Source organism: Vipera berus (assembly GCF_964194415.1).
Source record: "Vipera berus genome assembly, chromosome: 1".
Lineage (NCBI taxonomy): Eukaryota > Metazoa > Chordata > Lepidosauria > Squamata > Viperidae > Vipera > Vipera berus.
In genome coordinates this window covers 44,818,354-44,839,271 of record NC_138202.1, presented here as the reverse complement: position 1 = coordinate 44,839,271, position 20,918 = coordinate 44,818,354, and the positions used below count along the sequence as shown (strand labels likewise).

At 36.1% G+C, this 20,918-nt stretch overlaps 1 long non-coding RNA gene across 1 annotated transcript; it reads right to left on the bottom strand.

The window, feature by feature from the left end:
- Window positions 1-5,964: 5,964 nt before the first annotated feature.
- LOC308660119 lies at window positions 5,965-13,137 on the bottom strand. The gene is made up of 3 exons (XR_014024675.1): window positions 13,075-13,137; window positions 6,588-6,643; window positions 5,965-6,058 (listed from the first exon to the last, which is right to left on the bottom strand). It is a non-coding gene; the product is annotated as an uncharacterized lncRNA (long non-coding RNA).
- Between the last annotated feature and the right edge of the window lie 7,781 nt (window positions 13,138-20,918).

Here is a 20,918-nt window from a genome sequence, read left to right as displayed (position 1 = left end):
ATTATTATTTATTCTCAAAGCATTTTTTTTTCAGATGGATTTCATATTTCCATTTTACTGGCAGCACTGTATGTAAAACAGATGCCAGATAAGAGAGGCTTTTTTAAAAAAAAATGTATGTTGAAAAATGATTTAAAAAGTAAGGAAGCATTAAAATGTAAAGATACACAGGTAAAAATAATTAACTAGCCACCTGTGTGCAAGCTTTCTATCCATCAAGCATCAGTCATAGAAAACTAATAGTGGATTTAATTAATATGCTTATGCAGAGATCTAGCTAACCAAAGCTCATCCAAAATTGATTCAAAATCATTTCTACATATGAGTACCTTATTAAATGAAATAAGCTAGCTTTTCCAGCTCATTACTATCCATATGTAAATGGAAATTGAAGCCCAATAATTGGAACATTGGAGAGCATCACATAATGCAATTGTTACCATCATTTTGAGATATCTTCATCTCAAGACATGGGCACCCACAGGAGGTTTAAGTGATAAAATGTGCCTCACATTGCAATGTAAACTCTGCATATTTTGTACTTGTGCCATAATGTCACATGGAAAGGGAAGAGCTTACCTTTGATGTTATGATATATATTTCATCATTTTGACAAAATCTCTGCTTGCTACAGGAGTCCCTTTACCAGCATTAAGAAATAGTCTTAATCTTCTCTAGTGTCATTATGGTTGATGCCCATAATTATGATGTAAAAATAAGTGCAAATCAGTCCAAATTGAATACATTCATTGGGTTAAACTTAAGTGACAATACATTACAAATCCATGAACTTATTTAAAGTGTGATTGACACGCATTGCTGTTTAGATCCTTATGTGTATGTGCATAAATATGTATGGCATATGTATGTTTATACATGCATGCCTTCAAAATACATTAAGAACTTATGGTTCAATTATCTAGTGATGAGTTTCAAATGCAGTCAACAGAAGTCTCAAGTAAACATGAATCACCAGAGTGAACTATTGACTTGAGGGCCCCAATTATAATATTCTTTCTGCAACTCATTTTCATTAGTAAAATTGTCCTGTCATTCCTTGATTTAACCTCTAAGCCTGGAAGATCTTTACTGCTATAAATAATAGAGGAATATCTCACTTTCAACACAGAAGAAGTTAGAGAGCTGCTGCAAGAGGATTTGCTTGATAGCTTTCTAAAGAATAGTTTTTTTTATAAAAACTCTTATCACAAACATGACAGCAGACAAAAGAACCAGTCATACAATTTTCTCAGTTCCTGAAATCAAAATATTTGTAGCCTCACAACACCATTTCAAATAAATAAAATGAATAAATTTCACTATTTCATAAAGATAAAATAACATACAATAATAATATAAAATACGTAAAATGGAATAATTACATAACCCAAGGACTATAACTGAGAGTTTATGCAAGCAAAATATTCACTCTGCCCTAAAGGAATAGACTCATTTTTGTTTTTCATTATATAATAGGCACATTTGCTTATAAATTATTTATAAGCTCATGGATTGCTTATAAAGTTAGAATGAGGACCTTTCTAGTTTATCCACAATAGCACTATGTGATAAATGCCCAAGGCTACAAATTGGATAATTTCTGTAGGTGGTTAAGGATTGAATAGCTTTGCCCTATTCATCTAGCCAATGTTTCCATTTGATAGGCATCTAAATTGCTATCTGTGATATCTCAAATCCTGATTCATTCCCAGTGTAGTCCCTGGACTGACTTGGCAGTGATTCTTTCTGAACTGACCCTTCCTCTTCTCCCACTTTCTTAAATTCATGGCTGGCTGCCTATACCTCTACTTTACAAAAGGTTATCAGCTGAATAAATATTCCTAGGCCATTTTGTCAGAAAATGTTCTATGATGATTGCATCTGACACTGTAGGAAGAAGCAGTCATTCCTGGGGGGGAAAAAGAGAACAAAAGATATACAGTACTTGCTTTGCAGTAAAACAAATACTGATCTCACACTGAGAGTTTGGCTGGTACTGTACCAGGGCAAATTTCAATACCTGTCAACCTTGGACACTTACCAAGAACATCTTGATGGGGTCACTGTTGTGAACTTTCACATTATTTTGCTAGCTTGACACTCCAAACAGTACAATTAGTCCTTGCTAGTCAGCTTATTGATTTCCCTCCATCTCCTGGTCTAGTATACTCTTAGCACTTTGCAGGAACTAAAAAAATAATAACTAGACACAACTACCCCAAATTGACTGGTTATCTACTGAAAACAAAGAGGAGAAAGTGAAAGTGTTTTCCAAAGGTTATTGAAGTTTAATGTTATAGGAACCTACTATGAAGCAACACCTGAAAGGGAAGAAGTAATAAAATACGGAACTCTAGTCATTCAGGTTTGATTATCTAGAACAGACATGTCAAACTCACAACATCACGTGACATCATGCAACGTAACGGGATAGTTTTGCCATTGCCGGCAATGGGGTGGGCGCAGCTCCACATGAAACGTCCATGGGCCGGCAGTTTGACACCCCTGATCTAGAAAATATGGTTCAGACAATCTGCCTCCAATTATATTAAACAACAAAATAGTCAACGTTTTTAATAGGCTAAAATAGTTTGAATACTTAATATTTAATGTTTGAACGTTGGTTCCCATGAACAAAAGGAAGCACATGCAATGGCCAAAATAACATTAATAGAAATACAAAACATCTGTTGATTTATTTCAAAAATTCATCATCATGTCCTAAGTGCAGACTACTTGCAACAGAGAAAGATGCTTAATTTGCATAAAGAGATGGGTCACCAAGAATTATTTTGTCAACTCAGAATCTGAATTTAATGCTTAATTGTTTTATTTCTGTTGTTCTGGGTTTGGTTTTGGTTTTTAATGGAAAAAGGAAAAGGCACAGCTGTTTATGTCCCATGATATATTTTTTTGGAAAACAAAAGAAATAAAGTGTGGGGTTTTGGTTTTTTTTAAAAAAACTAAACCCCATAAATTTCTGATAGAATCTACATGCCATTCCCTAAACAAACTGTTCTGGAGTTTGCAAGAAATATTAACATTAATTTAAATTGCAAATCTGACCTTATTAAAAATGAGTTTTCAGAAAGCTATAAACAAGCAGTGTGTGAACTAGTAACAGGGTGAAAACAACCGAATGCATTCTTAACCAGCACTATAATTAAAGTGGGAGAGCATCATTTTCACAAGACTGAAAGTCTCAAAATGGATGAGTAAGATGAGAAAAGCCTAAAGAACTGTCCTGGGGATGGAATATGATGAGATTATAAGACCACTTTAAGAATTGTTCAGGACAATTATATCCTTAAATTCAGTGTAAATCCTGAAGAACAGCTTGAGAATATTACTATACCATTGCTAATGTAACATTTTTAATGTTTTTCCACCCCTACAGCTACTACTTTGCTTCTTAATGTTCAGACACAACCATTAAAATTTACTGTGCTTCCCATGAGAGTAAAAGTGGAACAATTAAGACTGAATGTATATCTGTAATGGGCACAGCAAGCCAAGACATTTAAGAATTAAAACCAGGTTAATTTCTTGGTTTGTGGAAAATTTATACCTGAATCTGCATATCAGATTGTTTCTTCTTTGCTATAGAGCACCATTTGTCAAACTTGGCAACTTTAAGATATATGGACTTCAACTCCCAGAATTTCCCAGAGTGCTGGCTAGGAATTCTGGGAGCTGACATTTACACATCTTGAAATTGCCAACTTTGAAAAATGCTGCTATTGAGGAACACCATACAGAAAATTCATTTGGTTAAGTAGAATGCATGAGCTCAAGAACACTCTGATTCAAGCTTTGTAGATATCCTGATGCAAATTTCAACACAGCACACATTATCACTTGGAAAATTGATAGCAAAAAGGGCAGCATGTAGATTTAATATTTAAAAAAAATAAAAAAAATTAATCACATAGAAAACTGTAAAAACAGACTGTAGTTCAACATCGCTGACAAGAAATAGGTAAAAAATAAGTAAATATTTAAGTAAGCAAATATATGTGTGTGTGTGTGTGCGTGTGTGTGTATGTGTGTATATATATATATAACTATGTTTTTTTTAAAAAAAAGAAAAGTTGGAAAATGAACAGTAACACCTAGTGGAGGTGAAACATATTTGTTTACAAACTGCTGGCCTTCTGAACATGCATACTGAACTGCATGTATAAACTTAAGAACTGTTTGCAGAGAAAAAATCTTGGCCTTTGGCTAATCTACTAAAGGAGAAATTACTAGAAAACTTTTAGATGGTTAAATATTTTGGATTGAATCCTGACTTGATAATTACAAGAACCTTGAAAAGAAAAACTTTATTATTTTCAGTGGTGCCAGGACAACTGGAAATGTATTGGACTATGAAACTATTATATAAAGATAAGAACTATGTAAAACTTGGCTGTTTGGAACTTAAGATGGGCTGGCTTGATAAAGCCAATTAAAAGACTATGACACCAATGGAAAATTACTTAAAGGGGAGAGATAAAATGGATGTTATATACCTATCTAAAAGTGATAGAAAACTATACTCAACATCTTCTCCTGAATTCCAGTTTGGAATTTCAAAGATCTGCAGGACCAGTGACTCAAGACAAAACAAATACATCCCAGGAGAAAATATACCCAAAATGCTGCAAAATAGTCAAATGATAATTGTTTCAAAACATGATGAGATTAGAAATAAGCTTGACAATATAAATGAACATATCTCTAACTTAACTCTACAACTGAATAACACTCAAAAATGACAACAAAGAATGAACAAATAAGACAACAGAACATAAATTAAATGAAAGTGACTTAAATAGGAAAGTTATAAATGAAGAAAACTACAATTTAATACAAACAAAAAAAATCTGCAATCCTCACTGTGATAAAGAAGACAATAAAGATACTTTATCCTCCAGGATTTCAAAACAAATTTGAGGATAAAAAAGAAAAACAAATAAAATGGATTAAAGAATTGTCAGAAGAATCATCACAAAGTGGGAGACAAAAAACTGATACTTTACTTGACTTGTTTTTTTTGTCCCCAACAACACTCACAAAAATACAACCTGGCAAGCTAAACTTACTGACTTGGAAAGCGACATGGTAAAAGAAGAAGATTAGAGTTGGAGTTAAGAAACGTGATTCAACATATCAGAGAGAATATTATATGACTAAACACTTATTTGAATATGGTTAATACATATAATTTCAAGTGATTAAATCAAAATGAGCTCTGGGTAGAGTATTTAGTTCAATGCATTTGGGTTTCTACTTCAGATATGCTTCCAGAAAAATACAGAAAGACTGCAATGGAAGAAGCAGGAGCAAAGCAGCTATATAAAGCTGTACACAAGTAGCCTTCATGCTAATAATTTGGAAGAATCTTTCAAGCCAGATTGAAGTAGGACACAAAAGCAAAAATCTGACTCACTCTCACCTTAGAGATAGGCAGGAAATGCTCCAGTGCAAAAGAGGGATTGGATTTTCCAATGAATCAGAACAAGTTCTGATAAACCTTTTAGAAGCCTGTCAGATGAATGTTCAAAAGAATAATGACACAGCAAATGTGCTTTTTTACAACCTTTAGTTAATGAGCAATATTCAGCACCTTACATCTCTAAAGTAATTGAAAGGCTGAGCATTACCTGACCTGTTTCCTTCTTCCATTATGGGTATTCCATCTCCTAAACTCACTTTCAGCATTTTAGTTTATTTGCACATTCCTGCTTTCCCAAAGATCTTTTCCCCATCTGCTGGAGTGGTGGAGTTCTACAATTCAGCATTTTGGAGAAGAGGCTGACATTACAGTTAGCTAAAATCTTTAAGACCCTCCCCTAAGGAATCAATAGGAATGCTGACCTTCTGATAATCTGGCTCTGAAAATAATAATGAATCTACTCTTGGAAATCCAGTCTTATATGACTTTCAGGCAGTTTTTCTGACAAGAAAGGATACAAGAGGGAAAAAAGATATGCAGTAATCCAAACACTTCCCTGAGTGATTTCAGATGGGAGGAGGATCAAAAGCCAAAAGGATATCCTGCCATGTCACCTGTCTGTAGAGAAGAAACAGAGAAATAATGAGGCAGAAATGTCAAACATATGAAGCAGGTTAATATGAACAATACAAAAAACACATGGGCATCTAAGGGGGAAATGTTCTTGCCCACTTTATGTAATTGTGCAAAGGACATAAATTATGCAACTTACATCATTTCATTGATAACAATACATGTGGCATCATCATCATCATCATCACCAGCCCTACAGAAAAGTATTCCATATTCACTTGTATAGTAGAAATGGTCATTTCTACTAAACTGTGTAATCTTCTACCATAAATTATTATAATAACATATAACACAACTTAACATAATACAAAACACATAGCATAAAATAAAATGTAACATAAAACACAACAGAAAATAATCTATAATATAATATATAATATATCACACCCTAACAGCCTTTTATTCTAAGATGGAAAAAAAATAGAAGACATTCATTGCATCCATAGCAGTAACTTTGCTAGTGGACAACAGAATTGTGAAGGAGAGGGGCTCAATTCTATAAATGAATCCTTACCTTCAGAGAGTTATGGACATAGCCATGAATAGATGTGAGTTTTCTTCTTCTGAAAACTAAAATTAAAAAGTCAAGAAATATCACACATGTTCCATGAAAACCATTTTAAAAAACCATAAAAGAAAGTATTTCTACTGAGAAATTTCTGCTTCTGAGAACCTGTACGTATATATTGGACAGGCCTTCAAATGTACAGGTAATAAAGTACAGGTAATAAAACATGGAAACTTCTCAATTTTTTCAGAGCAGATTATTGGAGTATTTATCTAAATATGTGCATTTGAAACCAAATCCTATTAAATTCATCATGATTATGTGCACACTGAATTGCAATCAGAGCTAGTATTTAAGACCAAATAATTTACTCAAACTTTCTAATTGCCTTTCTAATTTTGTAGAAGTATTTGTATTACTACACTCCAAATATTCTGCCTGCTAGCCAGAATTCCCTTCCTGGCATAGAATTTTCAGAATTTTCATTCATGAGGCTCTATAGATTTGAAATAATAAGAGCAAAATTGCCCATTCTGATCCAGTTTGGTACTGCCTAATGCATGTCTGATTCTAGATTCCATTCAGAGCTGAATTTGATCTGTTTTTATATCCTTAGGAAAAACAACACTTTTTCCAGACCTAAATATTTCTCTTTTATTCCTTAACTACAGATAAGCTAAAATAGCTGGAGGCATAATCTGTTTATTCAGATGGTAGTATGTTGATACGTAAATGTCCACTTGTTCTCAATTAAAAAAGCTTTTAGATTAAATTAAAATTAGGGTTCTCCCAGGCTGTATTGAAGTTACAATTTAAGACAATCACCTAGAAATAAATTCCACTGATTACTTAATTTTAAGTAAATATACAATATATGTATTTGACTGAACTGCTCACTAATCAAGTTACAATATACCAAACTGCAAAAAAACCAACCCTACATTAATATAATTGCTCTAAAGAAAAAATATATCCATTTCATATATTTCGGGAAGCATCATTATAAGTGATGGCATAAAATACAATGCCTATTCCCGAAGGATGTGTTGTCTAAAAAAAATATGTGGAAATATAATCTCCTTTCCTCCACTACTGAAAACCAATGCCATATCATCAATCAATAGGAAGATATTCATATCACTGAATCACAGGTCCAGATCAGTTTTATAATTATGTATAAACATTCTTAGTTTCTATCTGTAAAATAAGAATATCATCAGCCAACTTTCCTGTGGCATGAAAAGAATCAATTATGTAATTAGAAGTGAAGTACATTTATTCTAGGTATGATGGGAAAAGGTTATGGAAGTTATAAATAATAACAGTATACTTGGCAAATATTGGACTTGTTCTGTCTTGTGGAAACAAGTCTATTATTGTAAAATTAAATCTTATATATGTAACTATCAGTGATGATATGATTATTAGAAGTTTTTGTTGTCAGTGGGATTTGGAAAAAAATATTGAAATAAATAAGCAGGTATATCACATTGGAGCAGATATATCAAAGCTGTTAATTCATCTATTACAACTATCTAGAGAAATCATATTGCATTTGAAATTTTGCTCTTCTCATTGGCTTCCATTCTTGTGAATGTTTTATATCTTCACCAACCTTTTGGATATGGTGTAATGACCTATGAATAATTTGCCATTTTAATAAGCCTGAATATGGCTTCTTCCTTGAATAGATATTTATAAACCCAATTGCAACGGGGAAGAAGAGGTGGTATTATCAAATCAAATGACTTTAAAACCTTCCTTATTGCAAAACCTATAAAAAGTAGACTTAAACCAAAACTCATTTCAGCAAACTTTTCCACAATATTTGTGCTAAATTAATTTGCTGTGAAATATTAAATCTAGTTCTTTGTTTCAAAGTTACTAATATAGGGAAGGCCTTTCAAAGAAGGAAAAAGACAACTCATTGAACTGTTGCAATTAAATCATTTCTATCACAATACTTGGTATATTGCTTTTAATAAAGTATTTTCAGAGACTTTCAAAATACCCTCGAGATGTTTTATTTTATTAATTTGTTCAGGTGCAAAATACAGCACTAAAACATTCCTTCCACTTGTTTTGTGGGATGGATAGAGGGATGGATGGATGGACGGAGGTGAGTAGGAAAGCCTGGTGCTGAACAGAGAAAATTTGCATCACATAGGTAGCTTCTTTTAAATGTGGGGAGGGAACTACAGAAAACCCGCTAGCTCTTCTGTTTGTTGTTTAGCACATGTATTCTTCTGACAAATTATGGATAAGGCTTTTTTACTATTATTCCAGACCCATAGGAACATTTACTAGAACAAAGGAAAGGCTACACCAGTAAAACTTTTCTCAGGGATTCTATACATACTCCCAGCTCCTCTACCATTTATACTGCTATCCACTGGTCTTTGAAGCAGAGTCCTCACTGCCAATTCAGAAGCACCTCAAGCCAGATCTCTTTGAAACTTTGCATCCAGTCATTGGCTGAATGACTGAATCCACTTTGGGACTCACCCTTACTTTGAAGAAGGGCAGAATTCTTCCTTAAGGTGCTAAGTTTAAAGAAGTTTAAAGACTTCTTTAATACCACCTGGACCAAAAAACACAAGAAGACATCAGACAAAGAATCATCCACAACGTGCAACGTAACAGATAAAATGAAAAACTCAGCCAAAGGGAGAAGAGAGCACTAAAGACACTGAAACAAGGTGAAAGGATTGTCATCCTACCGGCAGACAAAGGCAGACTGATGGTAGTAATGGACAAAGCTGACTACATCCGCAAAGCTGAAAACCATCTCAATGGCACCAACACCTACCTAATAATCCACAGTGACCCTACAAAACAGCTGGAGAACAAAAGATACCCTAAGAAAAATGAAAAAATAAAAATAGCTAACAGCACTAGAGAGAAAGCACATGCAACCACAAGATTCCTCCACACCCAGGTTCTATGGACTCCCCAAAATACACAAGAATGGGATTCCCTTACGCTCAATTGTGTTGCTATCAGGAACACCTACATACAAACTAGCAAAAATCCTGCAGAGGAAACTTGGACACCTGGTCAATGACTCAACCCACTCATTAAACTCCCCAGAACAATTTCTCCAATGGATCAAACACACCAAGATCAACAAGGAAGAAATTATGGTCACCTTCAACATCACCGCCCTCTTCACCTCGATTGACATCGACCTGGCTAAACAAACCATTCACCACCTACTCACTAAACACCATACCCACAAGGATGATGCCACTACAGAACACTCCATGCCCACAGAAACCATCATGAAACTCCTGGATCTATTCCTCAACACATACTTCAAGTTCAAAGGGAAAATGTACAAGCAAGTATAAGGTACCCCAATGGGATCACCCATATCAGGCCTAATAGCAGAAGCAGTCATGCAGTGACTTGCATCCATAGCTCTACCCACCATCCAACCAAAATTCTGGGACATGTGATGTTGATGACAACTTCATCATCATCAAATGCTCCCAAATTGAAGAAACACACTGCCTAGTTAATAACATATTCCCTGGGATCAAGTTTACATGTGAAGACGAAACAGACAACAGACTCCCATTCCTTGACATCAACATAAGGAGACTGGACAGTGGAGAACTGGAAACCTGCATTTACTGCAAATCCATGCACATGGACCAGATCCTCAGCTTCACAAGCAACCACCCCACCACACACAAAAGGAGCTGTGTTCAGACCCTCTTCAGAAGGGCCAAGACACACTGCAGCACCACAACACTAAGAAAAGCAGAAGAGAAACAGCAACTTGATGTATTTCTTCGTAATGGCTATCCAAACAAACTTCATATTCCACCACACAGCACCCAAACCACAACACACCACACAGCCAACCACCACACAAAAACTAACCCTACCCTACACAAAAGGAATGTCAGAAATGACATCCAGAATTCACCAACCCCTAGGAATAACAACAGCCCACAAACCCACTGCCACACTCTACCAGAAATTATCTAGAACTAAAGATAAGATACAGAAGGATGACAGAAACAATATAATCTACAAAATAAACTGTAACGATTGCAACCAATTCTATGTGGGACAAACATCACTTCAATTGAAAACCAGGATCCATGAAAACTAGCTGGCAGTCAAATGCTATGATCTCAAATCCTTAATCTCTACTCATACTGACACCAAACAATACCAGTTCGATTGGAGCAACACTAAAATCATCGGCCACACTACCACCCATCATGCTTGCAAGTTCATTGAAACCTGGCACTCCACAAGCAATCCCATCAGCAGACACATTGCCCTACAACCAGCCTATGAACACCTCAGAATCCAAATCAACCACACAGCCAACCAGAGGCAGCACCAGCCCTCAACCAGCCCACACAAGCCCCCCTCCCCCTCCCACCAGCAGTTCATCTCCCAATGACCCTGACCTGATGTAACCTCCCTATCTCAATCCTCCTACTGATGACCAGGGCATTTTTTGTCATAGAACGCTCACAACGGAGTTCCGGCACCTTTTTTGAATGGAACCTTGTAGGGTAGGCAAGGCGAGTTGTATGACATGTGTAAGTTCCAGCACCTTTTTTTTTTACAAAAAAACCACTGCTGATGACTCATACCTGACCCTTCACAAGCCACCCACACCTGAAGCCCTTATAAACAGAACACCAACATCCCCTAAACTCCACAAAGATGTTATTTAGCCTGGTAACAAAATGTTTGGAAACCAACCACAAGCTCAGAGAACAAACCTTAACCCTCATCCTATACCTGAGCTACAGATATTCACCACTACTGCAAAGACTTCTTAAGAAACTTCCCCTCGATGTTTCAATGGACAATTATAACCTAATCTATAACCTATTTGGGGTATGGTAAATGAGTGTTCAAATTCAGGCAAAAAACAGATTATCTTGACCATTTTAAACTGCTCCCAGGCATAAGGGTTGAAACTGTACTGGTGAGCCTGGTGGTGATCTTTGGGAATCAACAGAGAGTAAAACTAGGTTGTTTAAAGTTTTGATTTTACTAATCATGGTATCCTACTGAGTAGTATGAGAGATCTGACATGAAATTAAAACATGACAATTTTGGTCTGACTAAACTAGTAGGATTTTCAATAAAAGAGAATATAAATAGCCCAGGGTTAAACTGTGGAATCCTTGGTGCTCTCTGAGCTTAGTAAGATTTTCATAAAATATATAATGTGACATTACTTCACACACACACACACACACACACACACCATTTTAACAGTTTTATGGAGCTATTACAAGCTATAAGAAGCAACAGAATATTATGGGATAATTTCTACAAGAACCAGTTCTTGAAATTATCATTCTAAAGTAATGCAAAGCAGTCTATACTACCCCAAAATCCATGCAGAAGCATATTAAATGCTGCTGAGATATCCAGGTTCACATTTCATGCTTTCATCCTGATACGTAGGTTACCAAGGCAACCAAGACAAATTCCACCCCAACTCCAAACAGATTGAATTAATTCAGGTAATTCATTTCATCCCAAAGCACCTAGATGTGTTACCATATACAACATATCTACAAATTTTCCCATTCTTGCTGTTGAAAAAAATATTTTTTAAAATATTGATATTATGATTTTACTTCAAGAACAAACTGTCATGTCTATATAAAAAAAGCAGAACACAGATTAAAAAAATCAAAGCTTGTCTATGAAAATCACAGATTGTAGACAAGTCCCACAGTGTAAATAAGATAATTTTATTTAAACTTGATTTCTTTGCTGGATATTTATAAAATGTATTAGTTATCATAAAAACAGTAAAACACTACAGGTAGTCCTTGACTTACAACAGTTTGTTTAGTGACCATTCAAAGTTACAATGGCACTGAAAAAAGTGACTTAGGACCGGTTTTCACACTTACAACCATTGCAGCCTCCCAATGGTCATGTGATCAAAATTCAGACACTTGGCAACTGACTATGATGGTTGTAGTGTGCCAGGGTCATGTGATCACCTTTTGCAACCTTCTGACAGGAAAAGTCAATGAAGAAGCCAGATTCATTTAACAACCATGTTACCAACTTAACAACTGCAGTGATTCACTTAACAATTGTGGCAAGAAAGGTTGTAAAATGGGGGGAAAATCACTGAAATGTCTCACTTAGCAATATACATTTTGGGTTCAATTGTGGTGGTACATCGAGGACTACCTGGGAAGGGTAGGAGAGGGGAGGTGAGGGAAGGACAGAGGAGAGGAGAGGAGAGGAGAGGAGAGGAGAGGAGAGGAGAGGAGAGGAGAGGAGAGGAGAGGAGAGGAGAGGAGAGGAGAGGAGAGGAGAGGAGAGGAGAGGAGAGGAGAGGAGAGGAGAGGAGAAACAGAATTGGATTGGGAGCGCTTATCCAAGCTGGCAATTAACAAAAAAAAAGTAAACAGGCAGTGTTAAAATTATATGCTACATTATTTTATTCTTGTTCAAAACCATATTTTAATTTTTGCTGGGATATTACCACTGTAAGGGATATGTCATGCCATTCCATCACTGAGGAGCTGAATCGACTTCATGAATTTCCTCAAGCATCCATAATGTCTCAGAACGATCCAGAGAACCTCCATGTTTATAGTGTAAAATGCCTTTGTCAGGTAAAAAAGACAGAGTAAAGTGTTTTGCTTAATGCACTTCTGAACTTGCCTCACAGAAAGTATCAAATCTACAGTATTCTGTTATGACCAAAAGCCACACTGTGCCTTTCCAGTGATGATGTTGATGATCCACAGCCAGCTTTTAACTAAGCAGAACTAATAATATATATGGCTATCAAGTGAAGTAATGACGGACAAGTATGAATATGAGCATCCATGTGTTCTATAAAAAATAGCAGATTGGAATCTTTTTGGCTTCTAAGAAATCAGACTTTTAGATAATGAAGAAGAAAATTGAGAACAAGGTGACCTTCAGGCCATTTCTTTGAAGGCTTCAGAGGCTTATTAAGATGTCAATTCTCAAGCATTTCTTGGGCAGTGACTGCAGTGAAGCAGTGGCCTTGGCAAATGATTTTTAGTGAGAAATTCATTAACAAGAGAGGAAAAGTGAAATCTAACTTTGTTTTTAATGAATAAGTTAGCAATTTATGTGATAGATGAAGCCTCAAATAGTAGAAGACATTTCTCTTGTAAAAATGAAAAACCTCTTTTGTAAATGCATACTTTACTCAAAGACAGTATTTCAAAGCACTTTGACAATGATAACTGCTGTTGAATTGTCTTCATCATGAGGACACCTTTGCCATACATTAGCCCAAGCCAGGCAGTCCATAGCCAATTAATTCCATATTCCCCACTTCGTTTGCACTCCCCCAGGAATTCTCAAAATGCATCATTATACTTGTGTTTTAAAGCAAAAAAAAAGGAAGGGACAATATACATGCAAGATGTTTGCAACTTACCTCCCCAACCCCTGGAAAAAAATGCAAAAATGGGGGAACAAAAATCAGCCAAACTTCCTAGTAACATGACCACATCACTGCCAGAACTTCTGTGGCCATCAGATGCTAAAGGAATAATAAAATAGAAAGTGAGTATCACATAAAAAATTTTCCCACTTTAGCCTAATTTTAACTTCTCCTTTTCTTAAAAAAAATTATTTCTGGTGGATAAAGTAGTTTTATTTATTTTTAATTTAGTTTTTAGAATATTTTAATAGTTATTAGAGTATTTATATTCACATGTTTATAAATTCAAGACATACCATATTTAGACTATTTCATCTTTAATATCTTTATAACCAATACCAGATTAATTCTTTTTTAAGAATCTTGGAAATAAAGGCTTGATTTTAAAGGAAGATGATATCTTCATCCTTTAATAATTAGTAACACAACTTCTGATTTTTCACGATAGGAGAAAAAAGTAGATTTACTTGAAGTTCACAGGGAATGAAAGGGCAGACTACTTTTATACATCTCTTATAACAGCCTTAGGATTATTTTTTTAAAATCAGTCCTGAATAAATTAAGGAAAGGACACGGTAATTGTTTCTGATATTTCTTTCAGAGATCTAGTAGGGGTAAGTCAGTGGTGGGATTCAAATATGTTCTCTGTGTGGATGCCACTTCCAGAAATCCAACAAAAAATTAGTTACCGGTTCTGCCGAAGTGGTGTGAACTGGCTGAATCCCACCTCTGGGATAAGTACCAAAATGGATTCACATTTGAAATAGAAGTTTGGGCATAACCATAGCTTTATAATATCTTTTTGCTGGAATAATATTCACCAGCTAGAAAAATAAAATATTTATTGTATTCTGGATTAGTTTGGAGGAAATAAAAATAAATCTTTTTAAAGCATTTTCTCAAACATTTGATGGTCTCTAAAATGGCAGCATAATGTTACCTCTTCTCCCGTTCAGCCCATCTTCTTCCATTTCTTTTAAAATATAATACTGCTTTTGTGCTTCTGTCTCAAAGTACAACATGCAACATTTCAAAATACAACTGGAACAATTAAAATATCCTTGAAATTTCTTCAGTTGCTGCATAATCTAGAAAGCTTTACAAACGAAAACCTGCTCCTGCATTTTATTCAGTTCAAAGATGATTAAATAACATGCCTGTTAAAATAATGTCTATTCGTAGACTTTGAGCTGTCTAAGCCTTCCCTACTGAACAGTACAAAAGTATTACAAGGAATTTGTTGTTCACTTTCCCAAAGGACCACAAAGATTAAGACAGCCAACAGGAAATCTATTATACAATGAGAACCCAGGATCTAACCAATAAAGCCTACTTAGACTCCATCTTTTGGTTAGCAAGCAAAAAGTTCATATCATTAACAAGGAAGCACATTCTCAAATTAATTCCTTTCCATCCTCTTTATCCACACTTGATCTTATGGAAAAGGATGCTTGCTCTTTGCCTGTCATGTTATTAATCCAAGGCCACTTCTTTTACCTTTCTTTTTTTTTCCAGGTACACAGCAAGACAGCTCTTGGACTCTTCTCCACATAGGATTCTCTCAGGAATGCTCAGAAGCCTGCAGAACAATAGCCTCCTGTTCAACAATAGACAATATAACTTTGGGAGGTGATCAATTCTCTTTTGCTGGAATTGCTTCAACAGATGTCTGGGAAGGGAGTGTTATAGTGGATTTGCATTTGGCCAGGAGATTGGACTATCTATGAGGGTAATTCGGAAATAAACCTCCATTTGGTTATCAATGACAGACACTCGCAGATGCAGAACTTTTATTATACACATTAGAAAACTACAACATTGCATTCCTTTTTGAAATAATTGCCATTCAAATTGAGGCACTTGTCATAACATCTTACAAGGTCTGAAATTCCTTAGTAGTAGTCACTTGGTGACAAATCTGGGCTATGGGTGGGTGATCAAAAACATCCCAATGGAACTGCTTCAAAAGCTCTTGGGTGCGTCTAGCAGTGTGTGGGCGAGCAGCCAACCCCACACCGAAAGTCAGCATGTCCCGATGCTTGTTAAGGATGGCTCATCTGAGTTTTCATAACATTTCACAGGTAGACTTCTGAATTGATGGTCGAACCACGTTCCATGAACTTCACTAGCAATACTCCTTTGGCATCTTCACATTTGGCAGGATTTTCTATAGCACCACTTCCAGTGTGGTTTGATCACCACCACCCCCATAACCCAGATTTGGCACTGAGCGACTACTGCAAAGGAATTTCACACCCTGTAAGACATTATGACAAGTGCCTCAATTTGAATGATGATTATGTCAAAAAGTAATGTTGTACTTTCTAATGTGCATAATAAAAGTTCTGTATCTGTGAGTGTCTGTCATTGATAACCAAATGGAGGTTTATTTCCAAATTGTCCTCATAATTTCTAAAGTCCCTTCCAACACATATCATGTCTTCAAAAAGGAACTGTTAAAAGAAATTGTGCAGAGAAACATAGTTTCTGATATTTTGCTACCTGAAACTTCAGAATTAGAATGGAGTCAACTAGCTGTTGCAAACTACAGTCTTAATCAAAGACAGATAGCTTTTTATATGGTATACAACTTAATACAATATGTGAGGCTAACCTGCTGTGAGTTAATTAATAAACCATAATGAAACAATAGCTAACTGTAATGTGCAAAACCAGCCATTTTGTTATTGTCTCAAATACATATTTATTTCCGTTGATTTCTACATCAATTTAAAAATTCAACCAAAAAAATCTGCACAAATTGTTTTTGAAAATTTCAATCACATTTTTCTTAATTGATATTCTTCTCACATCCATTCTTGACATAGCGTATTTTCCCTCAAATTTCCCCTTCTGTAAAAGCCCTGTTTAATATGTTTTCCTCTAAAATAGTCATTTTTGTGCTCAATTTATGATTTTAGAATTATGAAATGGAGAAAGGCATTCTGATTTAAGTTTTAAATTTGGAAGGTACAAGATACTACATGCACAATTCAGACCAAGTCCATTCCTAAGTACAAAACAGAAGAGGGAAAATTCCAAGTTCCATCAGGATATTGCCTGATCAATAGGATCTTTGCTTTGTCTAGAATTAACACTATCTTGCCCATTCATTACCCACTGTATTTTATTTTATTTTTAACGTACATCTTGCAAAATGGAGTTTCCAAGTAACATTAAATATTGGGATATGAGCAAGCAACAGTTGGTTCACAAATGTGGGGTTGATGTCCAATTCTCCACCCAATTTGCCAAACTGTGTTCTGGTTTTTCAAGGAATTATTGACAGGAGCAACTACCTGAATGATAAGCAATGTGCAAGCAGAGAGAAATTCCTTTTCAAGCCATACTCATACACAGAGACGAGAAAGTTAGGCTAGAAAGTCCCAATAGATTTTTGATCATTTATTGCCCACTCAGTTACTTTCTTTCAGTCTAGCATTTCAAAATTGTGTTTATCTCAAGACTACAGAGAATGACATCTTAAAGTAGCCGTACATTAAATTGTTTTCCTGAGAGGGAGAGAATTTTTTAAAACATGCTATTTGGACATTTAACCTAAGTAATGCTGCCATCTAGTGACAACTTGCTGTAAAATGTATATTTAAAACCATATCTATATCTAATCATATATACAACTGTCTCTACCTATCTATCCACATTCCATGTCAACTTTCTATTTTAAATATTGGAAAGCAATCTTTATATTTTTCATTCATTCTAACTACTGGATAATTTTGATGTTAGAAAGAGATTATCTTTTTAACCACCTTTTTCTAGACAGAGGCTTAAAGTTCTGTCTCACTACATTTTTGAAATATGTCAGTCTTTCTTAATACACTGGAATGATACTGCTCCTTAACTTTTTACAGCTGAAATTTAGAAGCTGTTAAGAAGGAAAGAAAACAGCATGTTGTAACATGTAGCAATAAACATTCTATTACATAGATGGAGAATTCACTACCCACAGTACCTTGAAAGTAGAATTAAAATATAGTTATTTACAATAGCGTGCCAGAGACAACTTTTTTCCTGTTGTTTTACTCTAATCCAAATATATAATGTAATTATTTCATTATTATGCAAGAGGTATTTGAACATTCCTGAAGTCAAAGGTAATTCAGGGAATATTTTTATTCTCAAATGAAAAAAAATCCAGATCATTATTCATCAACAAACAGAAATAGATGAATGTGTTAGATATGACTAGCATTTGTATCTACCTAGCTCTTTAAAATTATCTGGAAAATAAGCCCTTTACTTCACTGACATTTCTCAGTTGTGATAACTGAAAGAAATAGCAGAGTCCCAGAACATTTCAGCCCCCTTCATGGATTACTGCCTTGTCGTGGCGAAGGGGCTTGCGTAATTCAATGAAGCTATGAGCTATGCCGTGCAGGGCCACCCAAGACGGACAGGTCATAGCAGAGAGTTCTGACAAAACGTGATCCACTGGAGAAGGAAATGGCAACCCATTCCAGTATCTTTGCCATGAAAACCCTATGGACAGTACCAAAAGGCAAAACGATATGACGCTGGAAGATGATCCCTTCAGGTCGGAAGGCGTCCAATATGCTACTGGGGAAGAGCAGAGGGCTAGTACTAGTAGTGCCAGAAAGAATGAAGCGACTGGGCCAAAGCCGAAAGGACGCTCAGCTGTGGATATGTCTGGTGGTGAAAGGAAAGTCCGATGCTGTAAAGATTTTTTCTCCATAGGAACCTGGAATGTAAGATTCATGAATCAAGGCAAGCTGGACGTGGTCAAACAAGAGATGACAAGACTAAACATTGACATCTTAGGTATCAGCGAACTAAAATGGACAGGAATGGGTGAATTTAATTCAGATGACCATCAGGTATACTACTGCGGGCAAGAATCCCTCAGAAGAAATGGAGTCGCCTTCATAGTCAATAAAAGAGTAGGAAAAGCAATACTGGGATACAATCCTCAAAATGACAGAATGATCTCAGTTCGAATCCAAAGTAAACCATTCAATATCACAGTAGTCCAAGTCTATGCCCCAACCACCGGTGCTGAAGAGGATGAAATTGACCGGTTCTATGAAGCCCTACAGCACCTTATAGAACTAACACCAAAAAATGATGTCCTTATCATCATGGGGGATTGGAATGCTAAAGTAGGAAGCCAAAAGATAACCAGAGTAACAGGCAAGTTTGGCCTTGGAGTACAAAATGAAGCAGGGCACAGGCTGATAGAATTTTGTCAAGAGATTACGATGGTCATAGCAAACACTCTTTTCCAACAACCCAAGAGACGGCTTTACACATGGACATCACCAGACGGTCAACACAGAAATCAGATTGACTATATGCTCTGCAGCCAAAGATGGAGAAGCTCTATACAGTCAGTAAAAACAAGACCAGGAGCTGACTGTGGCTCAGACCATGAGCTTCTTGTTGCAAAGTTTAGGCTTAAATTAAAGAAAGTAGGGAAAAGCGCTAGGCCAGTCAGGTATGAATTAAATCATATCCCTGTTGAATATACAGTAGAGGTGACAAATAGATTTAAGGAATTAGATCTGATAGACAGAGTGCCTGAAGAACTATGAACAGAGGTTCGCAAAATTGTACGTAGAAGAGGTAGCAACCAAAACCATCCCAAAGAAAAAGAAATGCAAGAAAGCAAAATGGGTGTCTGAGGAAGCTTTGCAAATAGCTGAGGAAAGGAGGGAAGCAAAAGGCAAGGGAGAAAAAGAAAGATATGCCCAATTAAATGCAGAATTCCAAAGAATAGCTAGAAGAGATAAGAATGCCTTCTTAAATGAACAATGCAAAGAAATAGAAGAAAACAATAGAATAGGGAGGACCAGAGATCTTTTCAAGAAAATTGGAGGAACGTTTCATGCAAAAATGGGCATGATAAAGGACCAAAATGGCAGGGACCTAACAGAGGCAGAAGAGATTAATAAGAGGTGGCAAAATTACACAGAACAACTATACAAGAATGAGCTTAACGTCCCTGATAATCACAATGAGGTGGTCACTGACCTCGAGCCAGACATCCTAGAATGTGAAGTGAAGTGGGCCTTAGAAAAACTGAGCAACAACAAAGCTAGTGGAGGTGACAGTATTCCAGCTGAGCTATTCAAAATCTTAAAAGACGATGCAGTAAAAGTGCTACACTCAATTTGCCAGCAAATTTGGAAAACTCAACAGTGGCCACAGGATTGGAAAAGATCAGTTTACATTCCAATTCCAAAGAAAGGCAGTGCCAAAGAATGTTCAAACTATCGCACCATTGCACTCATTTCTCATGCTAGTAAAGTTATGCTTAAAATTCTACAAGCTAGACTCCAGCAGTATGTGGATCGAGAACTACCAGAAGTACAGGCAGGATTTCGAAGAGGCAGAGGAACTAGAGATCAAATTGCTAACATACGCTGGATCATGGAGAAAGCCAGAGAGTTCCAGAAAAACATCTACTTCTGCTTCATTGACTATGCTAAAGCCTTTGATTGTGTGGATCATAACAAACTCTGGCAAGTCCTTAAAGAGATGGGCATACCAGACCATCTTATTTGTCTCTTGAGAAATCTATATGCGGGCCAAGAAGCAACAGTGAGAACTGGACACGGAACCACTGATTGGTTCAAAATTGGGAAAGGAGTCCGCCAAGGCTGTATACTGTCGCCTTGCCTATTTAACTTATATGCAGAGCACATCATGAGAAAGGCAGGGCTAGATGAATCAAAAGTTGGAATTAAGATTGCCGGAAGAAACATCAACAACCTAAGATATGCAGATGATACCACTCTAATGGCAGAAAGTGAAGAAGAACTAAAGAGCCTCTTGTTGCGGGTGAAGAAGGAGAGTGCAAAAGTTGGGTTGAAACTAAACATTAAGAAAACCAAGACCATGGCATCTGGCCCTCTCAATTCTTG